The sequence below is a fragment of the Mercenaria mercenaria genome, chromosome 7 (assembly GCF_021730395.1).
Source record: "Mercenaria mercenaria strain notata chromosome 7, MADL_Memer_1, whole genome shotgun sequence".
In the NCBI taxonomy this organism is placed as follows: Eukaryota; Metazoa; Mollusca; class Bivalvia; order Venerida; family Veneridae; genus Mercenaria; species Mercenaria mercenaria.
In genome coordinates this window covers 80,698,688-80,709,468 of record NC_069367.1, presented here as the reverse complement: position 1 = coordinate 80,709,468, position 10,781 = coordinate 80,698,688, and positions in this window count along the sequence as shown.

Here is a 10,781-nt window from a genome sequence, read left to right as displayed (position 1 = left end):
CAGTTGTAGTAGTAGTAGTAGAAGTAGTAGTAGTAGTAGTAGTAGAAGAAGAAGAAGAAGTACATGTAGTAATAGCAATAGAAGTAGCGGCACCAGTAGTAGTAGTACAATCAAGATGTTAACTATTGGCAATGGAGGGTATTAGAGTTGCAGATCTATAAATTGTCCGTTAGTTTGGTGGGGATCACTTTTTAATAGATTTTTATCGTCGAAAGTCTTTTTAGGAGCCGGTGTTTTACACGGAAAGAGTAACTTTTTTAAATAGATTAATGTCCGGGAATCGATATTGTATGAGAGTTCGAATGTAGTAATTTTACATGGAAGGAGTCACTTTTTCTATAGAATAATAACCGGGATCGTTATTCTATGAGATTCGAAGGGAGTCATCTTTAGGGAGTCAGTATTTTACTTGGAGGGATCAGTTTTTCTATAGAATAATGACCGGGGTGTCGTTATTCTATAGAGTTTTCAAAGGGAGTCAGTTTTTTATAAGAGGAGTCAATATTTTACAGGAAAGGAGTCACATTTTCTATAGAATAATGACCGAGGGGTCGTTATTCTATGGGGGTCGAAATACTTCATTACACCGGCAACATATCTTAATTTCATTAAAATTTACTGGTTGTTTAATTTTTGAAGCAACCCGTCTGTTGTATTTTTCCGTTACAGCTTCTTTTTGTTGCGGGCATACTTTGCGATACTTAGCTCTCTTGCTGTGTTTGGGGTGCAGTAGTCTGTGCTTCCGAGAAATCTAACCTAGCCTTTTTATAGTCTATCATCGTCTGCTCTATCTACGATGGTTGTTTAGTAAATACGTAGACTGGCTCTGCAACTTTGTTCCCGTTATGTGCAATTTTTCATATTGGTACTGTTATAACCAGTCGCATACCTATAAGCAACTGTACTTATTAAACTAGCCAATTTTCAGAAATCTGAGCACAACATTAAATAATGCAAAGCTCGGGAAAATGCCGACAAAAACATCTGAAGTACCGAAGTCAAGAGGTTCAGTTGACCAAATCATGAAATTGGACAGAATCATCAATTAGCCATGATCTGAATAAATTAATCAGGTAAAATGCACCTGTAATACATGTAGACTGATTTGTGATTAATGAAACGTTCGTTTCAGTATACTTCAAGTTTATAGATTAAAAGAAATAATTCAATTGATGAAGAAAAATATCGTAAAAGAGGCTGACGCCGTGAAGATGTTGCTGACGTGGACCGGGATACGTACCACTTGATTAAGCAATTGGCCACAGAACAGACTCAGTGCAAGATAACAATTCAAAATAAAAACTTAAAGGTCTCTGTTGACTACTTTTGGAAGATTTATATGGTATATGTCTACGTTTTCTAAACAACCCATGTATAATACTTGACACATTTGCTTTGGGTGTTTCCGTTGCCTTTTGAGAATAAAATGTAAACTGTATAAACCAGCTAACCCATAACTAATCTTTCACTAAGATATTACTAGCCCATTGCTAACATATCACTAGAATATTTCTTACCTACTACTATCTAGCACACCATGTGCCAACCTATTACACACCAATTACTCGTACTATACTGTTCATAACCAATTTATAACAAATTACTAATAAGGTTACCAAATAACTAACCTATTACCAACAGATTACCATCCTATTACTGACATGTTGCTTAACTTTTACTTATCTAGCATTAACTAGCTAACCGATTACTTACTTATCATTTACCCACACAGCATACCTTTGACTAACTTATTAGTATACCATTACTAACAACTAACTTAATACCAACAAATTACTTACCTATTACTTACTAGCTAACCAATTACTTACCTGTTTAGTAAATATATTTAAAAAATATTTAATAACTAGCGAATCCATTAATAACCCATTAATACTGTGACTAAAAACATATCTGGTGCGCCTGTAATATATTACAGACTCCAGTTTAAACCGGATTCAAGAGATTTGAATATTTGTATCTTTAAAGTGCGTTCCTATGATAATGATTTTGTGATATGTGCAGAACGCCTGCACCAGATCAATAATGAGATATTGGGATTACGATCGTACTTAACTATAAGTAACCAATTACTAACCTATTACTAAACTAAAGAAGTAAACCCTTTATTACTAACCTATATCTAATCTTTTTCTAATTAGCTAACTCGATACTTACCTATCACTAACATACAACAAAAAACGTAACTAGCCTGTTACTAACCTATTACTAAAAGGTTAACCCATAAATAACCTATCACTAGCCTTGTACTAAACCATTACAACCTGCTAACATTTTGCTAACAAATTTACTAATTATTAACCTCTGACCTCTGACTAACCTGTACGTAACCTATCACTTACCTGTTATTTACAAATTATTAATCTGTAATTAATTTTACTATCCCATTACTAACCAATTATGAAATAATTTCCATCAATCTAATCAATTACAAACATATTACTTACCAATTAATAACTAGTTAACCCATTAGTCACTCATCATTAACGTTTATGTCACGGGGGACTTTTAGGTTATATGGGTTCTGTATGAGGAAGTCTGGGAATATATATATAATATATTTATTACAATACAATGCCTATCAATCTATCTATTAGATAATGGCGGACAACAATAACAATGTCCACGTAAAACATTACATACGATTTCTCATTAAAAGCATAATACAATTGCAGTATAAAACAATGTATGACTTAACTAAGACATTTTTTTTTCTTTTTGGTTGGGTTTAACGTCGCACCGTAACTAAGACATTACATATATAAATGTGTGTTACATATTATATGAACGTACCTGGGAATATATATATATAATATATTTATTACAATACAATGCCTATCAATCTATCTATTAGATAATGGCGGACAACAATAACAAAGGGGTTCACGGGAAGGTTATATGACGTTATAGGATTAGTATAGTACGGCATCCGTCAGTAGATTATTGTATTGGGATGTATAGGTCGTAGAGGAGAATGCATCATAAAATAGTCGAATATAATATATAAATTGTATTGATACTATAGACCTTTGACAATTCTTATTTTATGACCTATGACATTTAGCTAACCCAATACCAATCTATGAACCGCCAGTTTGTAGCCCTGCACCAACTTCCATTTTTACCTGTTACTAACTACCTAACCCATTGCTAACCGATCAAGTTGGTATTAGTAACTCGTTGCATACCTTTGGCTAAGGTATGACTAACAAGCAACTACTTAATCATTTATCAAGCTATAACTAACCAGTTATAAACCAGTTACTAACATATAACTAAATTATTACTAACTAGCTAACCAATTACTAACCCTTAAGAAACACATCACTAAAATGGTACTTAACTTTTACTAGCTTCCTGACACATGACTTATCTATTATTTACTTAATAAAAGTTCATAACTAACATCCTACGAACTTATTTCGACCATATTACTAACTATTATCAACTAACAAATAACCTATTACTAACCTAATACCAACCTATTTTCAACTAACTTATAACTGACTAGCTTACCTGATAGTGACATATTACTAACCTATAAGTATCCCATTAGTAACCAACCAAGTACTTAGTATAAAGAATGATGATCCTGTCACTTATCTAGTTTTTACCCATTACTAACCTATTACTAACCTATATTTAACCCATTGGTGTAGTAACTTATCAATACACTATGAGTAGCTAACACATTCCTAAACTATAACTGCCCCATTACTACCATAGTACTAACCTATTACTTACTAAATAAGTAACTACTAACATGTGACCTACCAATTAGTTAGTCTGTACCAATTTATACTAGATCGATTGGTGAAGCAAGTTCTACAACTTATATTAATCACTCTCGACACCTCATTTTCATCTCCACGAGGGTATGAGAGAAGAGAAGCCAGTTTCCCTTTTTAATGCTGAGCACCAAGCAAGGGAGCTATTGATACAATTTTTCACGTTTTTAGTATGACGCAGCCGGAGACAGAACCCACGACCTTTCGCACTCAAAGCGACCGCTCTACCACTAGGCTATCAAGGCGGTTAATATAGTATTCAATAAGTAACCCATAATTAGCATGTTACTGGCCTGTTACTAATTAGGTAACCCATTTCTGTCTTATTACTAACATATGACTAAACCAATATTGGCCTTGCACTAACATATTTCTAACCTATTACTAACGTAATAATGACCCATTACTAAATATTTACAATCTTCTACAAATTTAATACTTACCTATTACTTACTACTGTCAAAATTGAACAATTTATTTGTCGGAACAAACACAATATGCCAAAATTTTGTGTTTGCTATTTTTGTTAGTGACGTGACAATAGCGTCTCTCTATCCAGTTTGTGCGTTTTGTATTTATACTTGAAATGGATCAGAAATATAAACGAAAAGAAAAAAAGACTTAGGTCCAGGAAGAAACCTCCAGTATTGTCACTTACGAAACTAAGAGTTAGTTTCAGCAAGTCCTGCAAACGCAGCAAGTCCACGTTTCGCAGCATATTCATTAACAGCAGCATATCCAGGTTGTGCAGTATGCTTAGGAAAAGCAGCAAATCCAGCAAGTCCAACAAGTCCAGGTTGCGCAGCAAATCTAGTAAGACAAGGCAGTCTGAAAGACAGTTAGATCCCCCGTAACTTTTATGGATAGTGAAAGGGTAAACATTTGACCATGACCAGCTGTGACTTTGACCTTGAACTGACATGGCTGACTCATGAATTCTGCACATTTTCTTGATGAGGTGATCATTTGACCCACGTTTCATGAAAATCCTTCATGGGGTTTCGGAGATACAGAGCGGACACAAAATGGAAGGCTCAAACCTTTGACCCTAAGTTGTGACATTGAACTTGAGTCAACATGGCTGATTCATAGGTTCTGCACATCGTCTTGATGAGGTGATCATTTGACCAAAGTTTTATAAAATTCCTTCAGGGGATTTAGGAGATACAGAACGGGAAAGAAATGGAAGGCTAAAACCTTTGACATAGAGTTGTTACCTTGACCTTGAGCCGGCATGGCTGACTCATAAGTTCTGCACATCGTCTTGGATAGGTGATAATTTGACCCAGGTTTCATATGAATCTTTCAAGGGGATTAGGAGATACAGAGTGGACACAAAATGGAAGGCTCAAACCTTTGACCCAGAGCTGTGACCTTGACCTTGAGACAACATGGCTGACTCATAAGTTCTGCACATAGCCTTGATGAGGTGATCGTTTGACCCAAGACTGATGAAAATCCTTCAAGGGCTTTAAGAGATACAGAGCAGACACAAAATTAAAGGCTAAAACCTTTTACCCTAAGTTGTGACCTTGACCTTGAGCCGCATTTCTGACTTATAGGTTCTGTGCATCGTCTAGATGAGGTGATCATTTGACCAAAGTTTGATGAAAATTCTTTCAAGTGGTTTAGGAGATACAGAGCGGGCACAAAATGGAAGGCTAAAACCTTTGACCTTGAGTTGTGACCTTGACCTTGAGCCGACAATGCCGACTTGTGAGTTTTGTACATCGCCATGATGAGGTGATTGTTTTACCAAAAATTCATGAAAATCCTTCATGACGTTTAGGAGATATGGAGCGGACACGAAAGTGTTACGGACAGACGGAAGGACGGCCGTAAGCACGGACGGACGGAGACCGTTCCTTTAACCCCCACCATTCGTGGCGGGGGATTAAAAGGCAAATACAGTAAGCGCAGCAAGTCCAAGTAGCGCAGCAAGTCCATGAAGAGGAGCAAGTCCAGTAAACGCAGCGATTCCAGGTTGCGCAGTACGTCCAGTAAGAAGAGCAAGTCCAGGTTGCGTAGCAAGTCCAGTAAGAGGAGCAAGTCCAGTACACGCAACAAGGCCTTGTTGCGCAGTACGTACAGTAAGAGGAGTAAGTCCAGGTTGCGATTCAAGTCCAGTAAGAGGAGCAAGCCCAGATTGCGTAGCAAGTCCAGGCTGGGCAGCAATTCTAGTGAGCGCAGCCAGTATTATAAGTGCATCAATTCGAGGTACCACAGTAAATCCAGGAGCCACAGTTATTACAGGAATCCTTTGTCGTGTACATTGCTTGGAAGACCTTGGTAGTAAACACAAAATTTGACAACTACCTACACCCTTCCTAATGTATTATCAACATATAACCGACTACAAACGTTAAATATTATCAACCTGTTATTAATCTGTTATTAACAAGCTAACCCATTACAAACCCATTATTAACTGGCTAGGTTATTACCCATTACTAACCTGTTACAAACAATTAACAAGAGCTGTCGGAGGACAGCAACGCTCGACTATTCAACAGTCTTGTCAATTGAATGAACGGTGGAAAAAGGGGCATAATTTTGTAAAAATGCAAAACAGGGTTATTGAACATGAACAGTGCTTATCAGCTCATTACAGTGGACAAGTGTGTGAAGTTTCAATCAATTCCAATTAGTGGGTACTGAGATACAAGCTTACATATAAGAATTTAACCAAAAATTGCTAAGATGAAAAAGGGGCATAACTTTGTAAAATGCAAAGTAACGTTATTGAACCTTTGCACTGCATGTCATATCATGACAGTGAACAAGTGTGTGAAGTTTCAATCCTTTCCCATCAGTGGATACTGAGATACCAGCTTACATACAAAAACTTAACCAAAAACTGCTAAGTCGAAAAAGGGGCATAATTTTGAAAACATTGCAAAGTAGAGTTATGAGACTTTCTAAGTCATGTCACATCATGACAGTAAACAAGTGTGTGAAGTTTCAATCCATTCCCATTAGTGAGTACTGAGATACCAGCTTACATACAAAACCTTAACCAAAAAGTCGAAAAAGGTGCATAATTTTGTAAAAAATCAGAATAGAGTTATGGAACCTGTGCAGTGTAAGTCAGTTTATCAAAGTGAATGAGTGTGTGAAGTTTCAATCCATTCCCACTAGTGGTTACTGGAGGGCCTCCGTGGCCGCGTGGTTAAGGTCGCTGCCTTCAAATCCCTTGCACATCATCCACGTGGATTCGAGACTCACTCGGGGCGTTGAATTCTTCATGTGAGGAAGCCATCCAGCTGGCTTACGGAGGTTCTACCCAGGTGCCCGCTCGTGATGAAATAATGCACGGAGGGGCACCTGGGGTCTTCCCCCACCATTAAAGCTGGAAAGTCGCCATATGACCTATCATGTGTTGGTGCGACGTTAAATCCAACAACAACAAAAAGTGGTTACTGAGATACCAGCTTACATACAAAAACTTAACCAAATCGGGACGGGACGCGGACGTGGACACCGACGCACGGGCGAGACCAAATAGCTCTACTATTCTATGAACAGTCCAGCTAATATATTATAAACCATTTGTACTTAGCTATTACTTACCCATTACTTTCCTGCTCATAACCTTTTACTGGCTACCTTATTTATTAATAACCTATTACTTACTTATTACCGGTTACTAACCAAGGGCTTGATAAGCCCACTCGTCAGCTCGTAAATACGAGTAGAAATCGGCTCCGTGCGAGCAGAAATTGCTGTAGTACTTGTCATACTTGACGAGTGCGACGTTTGGCCAAAAATAATAAATCAAAATAAAACAAAGTCGTGCAGATACTAAATAGCTTAAAAGTTTAAAGCAGAAGAAGAATCTTAAAATCCGTCCCATTTAATTACGGTCTTACCGGACGAGTTCTTTCTTATTCGAGCCTTGTAACCTATTGCTAACCCATTCAAAATTAGTATTAAATTATTACTAACCCATTTCTAACCTATTATTAACCCATTATTAAGTAGCTAATCCATTACTGACCCAAACTAACCTATGTTTAACCAATTACTAACCTATTACTAATCATTTACTAATCAGCTAATCCAGTACTAATCTGAAACTAACCTTTTACTTACCCATTACTATCCTATTACTAACCTATTATCCCCATTATTAATGTATCATTAACGTAATACAAGTTTGCACCAACGATTAAGAAACCTATTACTTATCTAGTACTAACGTATTATTGACCTGTTTCTTACTAGCTAATTAACACATTACAAACCTATGGTTAACCATCCTATTACTAACAATCAAACCCATTACATGTACTAACATAGTTCTAACCTTTTACTTAGCCTTAAACTACACTGTTATATATCTATTACTACCCATAACTAACGTATAACTAACCTATTACTGGCTCAACGCCCGCTTAGCTCAGTAGGGAGAGCGAAAATCTACGGATCAAGGTGTCTTGAGGTTGATCCCCGGGCAAGGCGTATGTTCTCCGTGACGATTTGTTAAACGACATTGTGTTTCAAATTATTCGTCCTCCACCTCTGGCTCATGTGGGGAATTTGGCAGTTACTTGTGGGTGTACAGAATCCAGGACCACTTGTTAGGTTAACTGTCCGCCGCTAATTAACTGAAATACTGTTGGAAAAACAGCGTAAAACGCCCAGAACAAAACAAAAACGAGTTATTGACCCATTACTTACCTATTACTAATATATTCCCAGCAAACTTTTGAGAGATATTGAGGAGTTACATTATATCTCATTTTACTGAAGATGGTGATCACACATTTGTAGCCCTTTTTCGCTTTGATTTTACCACTTACATAATAAGCATGTATAAATGTGTTTTCAAAGATTCCCATTCACAGTCCGGGGTCATTTTTCTGAGCAGATCGTCGTTTCCTTTCGAAAATCTAGACGTGACGATAAATCATGCACACGTAAAGAAGACTGTAAACGGGAAAATGAAGTCTGACGTCTTGTGACAAATACAATAAAGTAAAACTCGGCAGTTTTTTATGTTCAATTTCAATGTCGTTTGCTAGATGAATACTAGTATAATAAAAAATCAAAGAGTGTTGGACAAGATCTGTATTCCATCCGCTTTCACCAACCGTTGTTTACACAGAATGTGAAACGCTTGTCACGCAAAAAGAAAAGATATTACACTTGGCCCACTACAAGCAACTCAAAAAGGCCACTCAACGGAAAATAAAAAGGGCATGTCATAACTACATAAATGGCATTGTCTCCACATACAAGCACCCTGAGAAACTCTACATATTCATGAACGGACTACCGTATAGCGCCCTACAGACCAAGGCTTCCTTCTTGAACGACCACACTTCCCGGAAATGAAGAATTTCAACCCTCACAAGGTCCGAGGACCAGATAGCATACCTTTCCGCTTTCTCATGGTATTTGGTTGAAGTGATGTCCCCAGCACTCACGATTGTCTTTCAAACATTCTTGCAGCAAGGAACTGTCCCAGAGGACTAGACTTGCTCACCCCATTTTATCGAGGAAAGCCAGAGAAGCCCTCCTGCAGATGCAGGCCAATATCTCTTTAAAAAAATGATTCGAGATTTTCTTGTCCAACAGAAGCCATAAGGTAATCGTCCGTATATGGACTAGCCACATGGACACTTTCACAAGCAGGAACACAAAAAAGCTGGAAACGATACATCGTTGGGCAGCACGGTTTGTCACGGGGGTTTACAAGACTACCATTCAGGATGATCGCCGACTACAACAGAGCGAACTAACACCAGGGTCGTTATGATGTACCACATCATTCATGGCATCTTTAGAAATCCCAGTGGCCACACTTCTCTATCCATCTGCACTCTCCACCCGGGGACATACATGTAATCTCCAATACTTGGTTCAGTTCTGCAAAACTGATGCAGATAGGTACTCTGTCTTTCTGGCAAGGCATCAGACTATATGGAATCAGCTCCCGGAACATTGCCACAGATCAAAGGTCATAAGTGTAGGAGGAATATTTTAAAGTTGGGCGCATAAGGGAGTGGCGTCTGCTGCTTGTTTTGTTTTGTTTTTGTTTATTTTTCTTTCGAGGCTGTGTGAATGCTTTTCTTGAAGAGACCCTACTGTATAGTTTTAACTTTATTAATGTGTGCTGACCACGTGATATCGGACGTTATCTCAAGTCCCAGATAAGTGGCTTGGCTGACAGTCTGGAGTGGACAATAGTGTGGTGCGTACAGGGTCTTAGTGACCTTCTTGGCACGGCGTGTGATATGTACGATATGGCACTTGTCAATATTAAACAACATCTTCCTTTTCTACTCCAATTCTGTCGGACGAGTCCTCCTGGATTCTTGCTGTGTCAGTAATGGAGTTAATGACTCTGTAAATTACACAATCATCCGAAAACAGGCGACAGCTGGATTTGACAGCACTGGGGGTCATTAAGACAAAGAAAGAAGAGTCCTGAGGTACGTCTGATAATACTGTAACAGTTGTTTAATGAGAAACACTACCGTCCAACCTATTGGTTTCTGTGGCCTAAAATGTCATGTCCTTGGAAGGCACTAATCCAAGTAAAGTGTTTTTCCTGTAATGCCATAATGTGACGTCTTGCGCAGAAGCCTACCTTGGTGAACAATGCCTCACGCCTTGCTGAAGCCCTTAATGACTACATTTGTCTGTCTCTTTTGTGCTGCCTTGGTGAGGTCGTGAACGAAGCTGACTAGCTGTGTTTCACATGAGCGGCGGGCAAGAAAACCATGTTGGATAGCGACAAGGATATTTTGTAAGTCACAATGTTCAAGGACGTTGCTCACTTTGATATGGTCAAACAGAACAGTGTAACTTCTATGAGAAACGAATTTGAGCGGCAGACCTTTGAAGAACTGAGACAAGACTAATTACGTGATGTCATCTTTTAACTTCTATCACTTTTGACAACTCTTGTCAATTATCGTTTTACCTTTTCTCGCACATTTTTAAGGCCTAAATATACCTTTTCGAGGT